This window comes from Tachyglossus aculeatus, chromosome 16 (assembly GCF_015852505.1).
Source record: "Tachyglossus aculeatus isolate mTacAcu1 chromosome 16, mTacAcu1.pri, whole genome shotgun sequence".
Classification (NCBI taxonomy): domain Eukaryota; kingdom Metazoa; phylum Chordata; class Mammalia; order Monotremata; family Tachyglossidae; genus Tachyglossus; species Tachyglossus aculeatus.
The window spans coordinates 41,961,227-41,970,126 of record NC_052081.1 but is presented as its reverse complement, the minus strand read 5'-3'; positions in this window follow the sequence as shown (position 1 = coordinate 41,970,126).

The following is an 8,900-nucleotide window of genomic DNA, read 5'->3' as shown; positions in this document are numbered from 1 at the left end:
AAGATGGGTTTTTTTGGTCATGAGACTGGTGACACAATTCTGCTAGCAGAAGGTGCACAAGAAGAAAGTTGGTCCTTCCCCTCTGCCAGCAATTTTGCCTCTTGTCGAGGAACTTGGTAGCTCAGATGGAATGATTGGGAGAACAGTAGCCCGGCTTCCCGCAGTTGGATCGGATGGGTTACCTCAGAACCGTTCTGATGGGAAGACTCCCCTCCCGCCAACCAGCTGGCCTGAGAGCCCGGGCTGAACTCAGAACCAGCGTGTTTGGCGTGTGGGAAGGGAGTTCTGACTTCGTTGGAATGAAGTGGCCGAGGTGGGTGCAACGCCATCACTTCGGAAGGAAGTTTGGCGGCTAGAATTCCTGGACGAAAACAGCCGCGTTGGGGGGAATCGAAGAGGCAATTGCTGGCAAGATCAAGGGTTGCAGAAATACTGTTAGGTCTGAAAGCAGAATTTGAATTTTCAGCTTGACCGTTTTAATAGATGAACCCCTTGGGACTGACTGACTCGTTATGCATGTGTCAATCAATGGGAGGTGTGCATTCTGTAGAAGTAGTTTTAGGGTGTTTGGGTTTTTTAAATTTTCTTTTTTTTTTTTCTTTGTTGAATAAATAAAGCCTGTTAGGCACTGTTATGTGGTGTGAAAGACTTAAATGTAGCAGCATTAAAGAGTAATGGTTGGGGGTGGGGGGCGGGGGGGTGGGGAGAGGGGCAGGGATGCTTTTAAAAGAGCAGCAGAGACCCTAGTGTGGAACCAGTTAAGCTTTTGTTTTTTGTTAAATGTGGAATTCTGAACAAGCTTGTAAGGACTGGCTGGTTTGTACAGCCCAGGAGTGTGGGTGGACAAACTTGTATTTATTCTTACTCTAAGTACTACATGCTGTTGTGGTGCCTAGGAGCCAGTTCCCAAAGGGCAGATGAGGTGGTGATTTCCAGGCAAACATGCTTCACACAGTATAGCACGTATCTTGCGGATCTCCTTCCAGACGCAAATGTCAGAGCTTATTTATCTCAGCAGCCTTAACCTTCCTGTGGGGAAAAGGCACCCATTGTTCAGATACAGTGTTTAACAAATTACCCCTCCAACACCCCTCCATTCTCTGCCCCTCCCCAGCTACCCTTGTGGATGCGCTGTAGGATTTTCTTGCTCAATAGCAAGCAGTAGCTCCGCTTTCATTTTAAGAAAGTGGAGCGTGAGGGCATTGTATCAATACTGTTTCAACTACAAGGTTTTTTCCTTGTGAGATTTGAGGAAAGATCTTGTTAATCACATTTAAAAAAAAAAAGAATCTTTCTTATCCCTTGCTATTGACATTTTCATGATCTTTCTATGTCTAGTGGCTGAAACCTCATTGTAAAATGTTTGCATTTGTTCATTTGACTGATGATGTAATTTTTGTTTCTATATTGTTAGACTTGTAATGTTTCAAATGGTATTTTATGAAATTTGGACTGGATGTATGTCTCTAGCAATACGAGGTACTTTCTAAACTATAAAGGAGGGTTTCAGCCCCATGTTGCGATAAGATGCTGGTTTAAAATTTCCAACATTTTCTTTTTTTTTTTTTTTTTTTTTTTAGCCTGCAGGGATATTTTGTGTTCATGTGTCCAAAAATAAATAAAGTGGCATTCCTGTGCCAAATAATCTGTTTTTCTTGTTAATTAAGTATCTAATAAAATGCAATGTACAGAGATAGCAACAGATACGGTTGCTTTTAAAAGAAAACTGCTTCTTTAAATTGGTGATTTATTTGGAAAGGAGGTGGGAGGGAAGAGAAACTGAGAACTTCCTCCTGTAAAAGATCTGTTCCCCTTAAGATTCAGAAACATGCCCTTTTGAAAATCCGGGTCTGCTTATCTGCCGCTCCTCATGTGAGTAGCCCTTTGCACTCTCTGAGGGTCCCTCGACGGTGATGCCAACTCCGGGTTGGGAAAAGGGCTGCCCGGGTTTAGAGCTCTGCCCAGCTGTGGCCTCATTCATTCATTCATTTAATCGTATTTATTGAGCACTTACTGTGTGCAGAGCACTGTACTAAGCGCTTGGGAAGTACAAGTTTGCAACATATAGACGGTCCCTACCCAGGAGGGCAGCACAATTGCACCCTTGACAGGGCTGACATTGCCAGGGAACTGGTTGCGGGGCTCCTTGGCACAGATATGAAAAGAGTAGCAAGAGAAGCAGGTAACCCACTTCATAACCTGATGGTTCTGTAGAAAATGGAATTTGCCATCTTTGGGGTATCCTAGTTCCTAAATGAACTTGGATTTAGAGGGTTTTTTTTAAAGGTATTTAAGTACCTACTTTGTGCCAGGAACTGTTCTAAGCACTGGGGAAGATATAAACCAATCAGGTTGGGCGCGGTCCATGTCCCACATGGGGTTTACAGTCTTAATCCCCATTTTACAGATTAGGTATTAGTGTCTGGCTCCTCCTCTAGAATCTAAACTCGTTGTGGACAGGAAATGTGTCTTGTTATATTGTACTCGTCCAAGGGCTGAATACAGTACACTGCACACAGTAAGCGCTCAAATATGATTGAATGAATGAAAAGGGAGCTGAGGCACAGAGAAGTGAAGTGACTTGCCAGAAGTCACACAGCAGATGAGGGGTGGAGCTGGAATTAGAAGCCAGGCATGGGCTCTAGTCACTAGACCATGTTGCTTCTCTTGGCAAAAATTATTTCGTGAAATCCAAGCACACACCCTTCCGGGCTCATGATAGGGGGACTTTATGGTGATGTTATGTGTCCTAGGAATAATGGCTGTAAATTGTGGAACTCCTGTCCAGGACTTGTTTCCACTATTTTTGAAAGATGGTGGTATCTTCTGGTGATTGTCTTTGGGCCGGTTTGTCAGTTGGCCGAGGTCTGATGTGGCAACTTGGCTACTGGAAATGGTTGGGCAGGGATCTCAGCTGGTTCGTGGAGCATTTTCAGGCTGCTTAAAGCCCTCTCCCCTTCAAAGCCTTTTTGAAGACATCTCCTCCAAGAGGCCTTCCCTAAGCCCCCCTTTCCTCTTCTCCCACTCCCTTATGCATTGCACTGATTTGCTCCCTTTGTTCATCCCCCAATCCCAGCCTCACAGTATGTTTTTGTACATGTATGAAATTTATTTATATTAATGTCCACCCCCCGCCCCACAAAGACTTCAAGCTCATTATGGGCAAGGAATGTGTCTGTTTATTGTATTCTCCCAAGCACATAGTACAGTGCTCTGCACACAGTAAGCACTAAATAAATACGAATGAATGAGTGAATTCTTCTCAGATCCCAGAGGTAAGGCCCAAACCCCCTTTCTCCCCCTGCACAGAGGGCAGTGGCTTTTATCTCTGGACCAGTTTTATGTTCTTCCTTTTCCCCCAGGTTCTCTGCTGGAAAGGCCTGCCTTAACTATGTTCCTTCCGAGTTTATGTCCAGAGGGAGGGAGAGGTTATGTTTGTATAATTTAGGGAGATTGGTGGGAACAGTCCTGGTTTGTGGGGGCAAGAAAGGGAGGAAGGTTATCGATATGGAAGGCTTCACCGACAGGGGTGGGGTGTACGTGATTATAAATGTACAAGATGGAGCATTCTCTTTGTGACAATTATGAAGGCTGGTTTGGACTTCAAAGGGCTCTGGTGGTGGCTACTGAATGTGTCTGGAGCCAGGCAGTTTCACTTTTTTTTTCCATTTATAGTATTTAAGCCCTTACTATGTGCCAAGGACTGTAGTAAGCGCTGGGGTAGATACAAGTTCATCAGGTTGGACTCAGTCCGTGTCCCACGTGGGGCTCGCAGCTTTAATCACCATTTTGCCGATGAGGTAACTGAGGCACAGAGAATAATAATAATAATGGTATTTGTTAAGTGCTTACTATGTGCCAAGCGCTGTTCTAAGCGCTGGGGTAGACACAAGGAAATCAGGCTGTCCCATGTGGGGCTCACAGTCTTAATCCCCATTTTACAGATGAGGTAACTGAGGTACAGAGACCAAAGTTAAGTGACTTGTCCAAGGCCACACAACAGACATGAGGCAGAGGCAGGATTAGAACCCAGGTCCTCTGACTCCCAAACCCATGCTCTTTCCACGAGGCCACGCTGCTTTCACTTGTTGGATTGGTCTCCCTACTGTCCTCTACCATCTGGTGCACCCAACCCCATTCCATAAAAGGGAAGCCAAAGAAATGGGGAAGAGTGCGCTGATTACCAGCTGACCCCAACCCTTTGTCATAAGAAAAAATTAGCCGTGTCAACCGTGTCCTACTGAAATGGCAGGAGGGTGCTTAGCTGCTTCAGGGGCAGTTAAGGCCAGTGAGGAAGAGAGGAGTGAAAGCGAGCAGCAGTAGACCTATTTAGAAGAATTGTCAGAATGAGGAGGCGGCAGGTTGATTTGTACTGTAAAGGTGAAGAACAGGGATGAGGGGTTAAGAGTTTGGCTTATTACCATTAATGCTCTCAGCTTTTCTCTGGGAAGAGCTAACCCCTGGCTGTTTAAAGTTAGAGTAGCACATGCTGATTTTGGGGCTATTTTGGATTTTCTCCCACTCCTCCACGGCCTCTTAGATCCCTGTTTGAGGTTGGTTTTTGAGCCATTTAACCCAGGGCTTATTCATGTCCCAGCAGGCTGGTTGGGAAATGGAAAATGTGTTAACTTGGCCCCTGTGCAACTTTCATCTAGAAAGAAAGCTGCCCAACATTCCCCTCCTGTCCTTTTCCATCCTCCTTGCCCCTGACCACTCCGGCGTCTTAGATTGACCCCGAGAGAAGTTGAACTGCCACCTCTAGTGACCTCCCCTCTCTGACACCACAAACGTCGTTTCTGGTTTCCTCTCCTCCAGCTTCCTTGTTGATCAATTAATGATGCTTATCGAGAGCTTCCTTCCTCTCCCCCTCGTCCCCCTCTCCATCCCCCCCATCTCACCTCCTTCCCTTCCCCACAACACCTGTATATATGTATATATGTTTGTACATATTACTCTATTTTACTTGTACATATCTATTCTATTTATTTTATTTTGTTAGTATGTTTGGTTTTGTTCCCCTTTTAGACTGTGAGCCCACTGCTGGGTAGGGACTGTCTCTATATGTTACCAACTTGTACTTCCCAAGCGCTTAGTACAGTGTTCTGCACACAGTAAGCGCTCAATAAATACGATTGATGATGATGATGATGAGAGCTTACCGTGTGCAGAGCACTATATTGAGTGTTTAGGAGAGTCCTTGCTCTCAAGGAGTTTACAACCAGTGTTGCCCTTCCACTTACCAGGGACTTCCAGAGGGAGAACATGAGAGGGAAGGGAAGCTAAAATGGGGGACGTGGGTTGGGGGGAATGGAGCAGCTTGTGTTGGAGGATAATCTGAAAAAATTAGGATTCTTGAGCCTAGAAAGAAGACTTGGAGAAGGGTCATGGAGGAAACAAACAACAACAAGCAACATGATGGTTGTGAGTAGGAGGAACCCAGAACTGTGGTTCGCGAGACCAGGGTGAGTGGGCATCTACTGAAGCTTGGAAGTGGAAAAGAAAACCTTGACAAAAGACAACCTGCCTTGAACAGCTAGAGGTAAGCCTTTGGAATTTCTTTTAAATTGTGCTGGAAGAAAATATCAGTAGCTTCATTGTAGTTTTAGGTAGAGAGGAAAATTAAAGTGTTAAGAAGGTCCATACCGATGATGATAATTGTGGTATTCATCAAACACTTACTATGCGGCAAACACTGTACTAAGAGCTGCGGTAGATTCAAAGATCATCAGATGAGTCCCTGTCCCACACGGGGCTCACAGTCTAAGTAGGAGGGAGAATAAGTATTGAATCCCCATTTTACAGATGAGGAAACTGAGGGATAGAGAAGTTCGGTGACTTGCCCGAGGTCACACAGCAGACAAGTGGCAGAGCCAGGATTAGAACCCAGCTCCTCTGACTCTCAGGCCCAGGCTATTTCCACGAGGCTACACTGTTACCCACTGGAATCAATCAACTGTATTGAGTGCTTACTGTGTGCAGAACACTGTTCTAAATGCTTGGGAGAGTACGGTGTAACGGTAGGCACGCTGGAATGGGCAAAGGTCACTTTGTTCTTCCAGTCATCCTGGAAGATGAATTAATCCATGGTAATGGAGATAGACGAATAGGCTGGATGGTACATTGGTCTGACCCTGGAATGGCTTTACTTCTGTCCTTATAGGTGGAGTGTGAAGCACAAAGTGGTTGAGTGAGAATGAATATGGAATTTCCTGGCACTCTCCAGGAGAGAGCCATGTGGGAAGGTTGATGCGATGTTCCCTGGAAGGCCCTGACGGCTGAGGAATGAGTGAAATTGGAAGACTGAATATTCCCTACCAGATATATAATAATAATAATAATGGTATTTGTTAAGCGCTTACTATGTGCAAAGCACTATTCTAAGTGCTGGGGAGGTTAAAAGGTGATCAGGTTGTCCCATGGGAGGCTCACAACTTTAATCCCCATTGTACAGATGAGGTAACTGAGGCACAGAGAAGTTAAGTGACTTGCCCAAAGTCACACAGCTGACAGTTGGCAGAGCCAGGATTTGAATCCATGACCTCTGACTCCAAAGCCTGTGCTCTTTCCACTGAGCCACGCTGATATATAGAATGGGTTTGGGAGTCACCGTCTTTGAGGTGGCTGTTATGGATTGATCAATCGATCAATCAATCGTATTTATTGAGCGCTTACTGTGTGCAGAGCACTGTACTAAGCGCTTGGGAAGTACAAGTTGGCAATATATAGAGATGTCCCTACCCAACAGTGGGCTCACAGTCTAGAAGGGGGAGACAGAGAACAAAACAAAACATATTAACAAAATAAAATAAATAGAATAGATATGTACCAGTAAAATAAATAGAGTAATAAATACGTACAAACGTATATACAGGTGCTTTGGGGAAGGAAAGAAGGTAAGGCGGGGGGGATGGAGAAGGGGAGGAGGGGGAGAGGGCTCAGTCTGGGAAGGCCTCCTGGAGGAGGTGAGCTCTCAGTAGGGCCTTGAAGCGATCGATCAATCGTATTTATTGAGTGCTTACTGTGTGCAGAACACTGTACTAAGAGCTTGGGAGAGTACAATATAACAATGTAACAGACACATTCCCTGCCCCCTACGAGCTTTTAGTCTAGAGGGGGAGTCAGGCATTAATATAAATACATGAAATTAGGATGTCTATGTAAGTGCTATGGAGCTGGGGGTTGTAAATAAAGGGTGCAGATCCTAGTGTAAGGGTGTCACAGAAGGGATTGGGAGAAGAGGAAATAAGGGCTTTGTCGGGGAAGGCTTCTAAGAGATGTTTCCTTACATGATCAGGGCTAGAATCGGACAGCGGTGAGTGCTTTGCTTACTACCTGCGGCTCACTATACATAGGGCACTCAAAAATAGCATTGATTGATTTTTGGTCTCTTTGTAGAAAACAGTTCAAACAATCAATCAATGGTTACGTATTGAGGACTTACTGTGTCCCCAGCACTGTACTAAGCGCTTGGGTGAGTACGATACCCACAAAGAGCGCACAGTCTAGAGGGAGAGACAGACCTTAATATAAATAATTTATTGATAGGTACAGAAGTGCTGTCTAGAGAGGGAAACAGACATGAATATCAATAATTTATAGATATGTACACAACTGCTATGGGGCTGAGGATGGGGTGAATACCAAGTGCCCAAAGGGCAAATTCAAACAATCGGATTTAGTGAAGCCCAAGGGATTTTTAAGTAAGTCAGGAGCCAGGGAAATAGCTTAGGGAAGGACAGGGCTGGGAGAAAGCTCTGGGGGTACTCTGCCCACAGGCTGTCAAAACAGTTCTGCTGCCCTTGTTGACAGGAGGGAAACTTTCTCCACCTCAGGCTTTCGCTGCTGTCCCAGCTTCTGCTCTGTCAGTTTCCCCCGTTCCGGCCCTGTGCCCTAATATGCCCTCAGAAGCTGCTCCTTTTCCTCCCAAGGCCCTGCTTCTCTCTTCCTAGTGTCCCCTGCACATCCCCTATATATTTTTTTTTAATGGTATTTAAGTGCTACGGGCCAGGAACTGTACGCACTAAGCGCTGAGGGTAAATACAAGATAATCAGGATGGACGCAGTCTATGTGCCTCGTAGGACTCATAGTCTGAATCCCCATTTTGCAGATGAGGAAATTGAGGGACAGAAGTGAAGTGACTTGTTCAGGGTCATACAGCGCACGAGTGGCAGAGTCAGGATTCATTCGTTCATTCAGTTGGATTTATTGAGCGCTCTCTGTGTGCAAAGAGGTATACTAAGCGTTAAGATTAGGATTAGAATCCAAGTCTCAGACCTGTGCTCTTTCCACTAGGCCACACTGTTTCTCTGCTTTCCAACACCCCTTCCCCCTCATTTCTCCAGTCTCTGCTCCTCTCTTTCCCATCAATTATTATTTTATTATTATTATTATTATCCCTCCAAAATCTTGAATACTTGCCTGTGCATCTCTGCACCTAGCAGAAATTCCTGACCGTCGGCTTTGAGGCCCTCCATCAGCTCTCTCCTCTCCCACTACACCTCAGCCCACACACTTCACTCCTCTAATCCCAGCCTCCTCACTATGCCTTGCCCTCCTGTTTCTTGCCTTTGACCTCCGGCTGACACCCTCCCTTCTGAATGGAATTCCCTCCCGCTTCCCAGCTGGCAGACCTGTATTCTTCCCCATCTTCAAAGCTCTTCTGAAATCAGAAGGGATAGGGAAGCGGTGTGGCTTAATGGATAGAGCACGGTCTTGGGAGTCAGAAGGACCTGGTTCTAATCCTGGCTCTGCCACTTGTCCGCTGGGTGCCCTTGGGCAAGTCACTTAACTTCTCTGGACCTCAGTTATCTCTGTTACGCCTGTGAGCTCCATGTGGGACACGGACGGTGTCCAACCTGATGAGGTTGTATCTCCCCCAGGACTTGGTGTAGGGCTTGGC